A 1,499-nucleotide genomic window follows, 5' to 3' on the forward strand; every position below is an offset into this window, starting at 1 on the left:
AGAGAGAGAGAGAGAGAGAGAGAAAGGGGGGAGGGGCAAAGAAGAGGGAAATAGAGGGGAGGCCAAAGGAGGGAGAGAGTATTCGGATACCAAACGTCTTGAAAATCCGCTGACTCGCATTTTCGTGTAGTCGCACTGTGACAGGCGGACAGGTCTGCTTTTGCTCCCCACTCTCTTCACACTATTATTCTACACTTTAGCGATTGTCCAGAAAGCACGTCCTTTTTTCTTAGATTACGGGTGCATGGCGCCTGCAAGATTCGGGGTAGGCCACCCCGCACTACACGCATACCTTGCGAGCAAGGTCTTGCCTACCCATCAGGCGCCGTGAGAGCTTGCATCGGCTGAACTCACAGGTTTAAACCGGTAGATGACGGACATACTTTCTGGATAAAACTAAACACCTGGATATGACCTACAGAACTTTTCTTGCCAAAACGGATACTTTCATGCTTCTAACTGGTGGTCGTCGATGCAGAGATGGACCCGTTGTCTGTAATCCATTTGCTGTTCATCAGTCGGATTGGCTGCTCTCTCTCTCTCTCTCTCTCTCTCTCTCTCTCTCTCTCTCGCTCTCGATCTCCGTCACTCCGTCCCTCTCGATCACCGCCCTGTCTCGCCAACGCCTCAGGCTTGTCAATGGACGAGAGGAGTAATCAATTACGGGCAGAGTTCGGTATAACGAGCTTGCGAGAGCGAGAGAGAGATGGGGGGAGAGAGGGAGAGAGACGGGCGAGAGAGATGCATGGCCCGTCATTATACCTGCGGCCGGAGCAGCAAGCCAACACTCAACACGCGTTATTTATTTACACTGATTACTGTCAGGGGAGATCAGACCGAACCCGTCCGATACACTGCAAAAAACAGACAGACAGGGCTTACAGAAAACAATCATAAAGGCACTTCATAACCTAACTCAAGGAGGTCCAGGACCAAACAGCAACAGCACCACAGCCAATGGGGGCACGGTACGAAAAAAATTGCTTTGCAAAACTCAATGTAAAGCCAGTCATTTCGGTAAAGATAGTGACGCAAGACCCTAGGAGGGATAACAACGATAAATCAGTACAAGGCTCAAATTCACATAGCAAGACCACGAAAACGTGGCAAAAAGGCATAACGTACCCGGGTTGGTGTTAAGTGCAGCTCTGACTCACTCCACTTGGCAACCGTAGGTCCCCATAGATCTGAGGTACTATTTACGTACGAGCCGAGGACCGAACCAGCTAAGCGAGGAAAGTGAAGGGGGTAGGGGACAAGCGCAAGCGACCTGGGACAAGAATGACAAAATGACCCATCTCCAGGGCTAGCGGGGAACCAAGGCATAAACGGTTGCCTACGTACTAGGTGGGCAATAGCCACTAGACACCAAGTCCCTTTGTAGCTACATGATTGTAGCAGCGACAGAACTCGGTGGCTGCGTGGTTAAGGGCGAAGCACAGGCGAGTCTGGTTGCTGGTTCGAATCCCAGCGACTGCGACTATTTTTTTTTATTTCCT

Source organism: Frankliniella occidentalis, unplaced genomic scaffold (assembly GCF_000697945.3).
Source record: "Frankliniella occidentalis isolate FOCC.00 unplaced genomic scaffold, Focc_3.1 Scaffold74, whole genome shotgun sequence".
In the NCBI taxonomy this organism is placed as follows: Eukaryota; Metazoa; Arthropoda; class Insecta; order Thysanoptera; family Thripidae; genus Frankliniella; species Frankliniella occidentalis.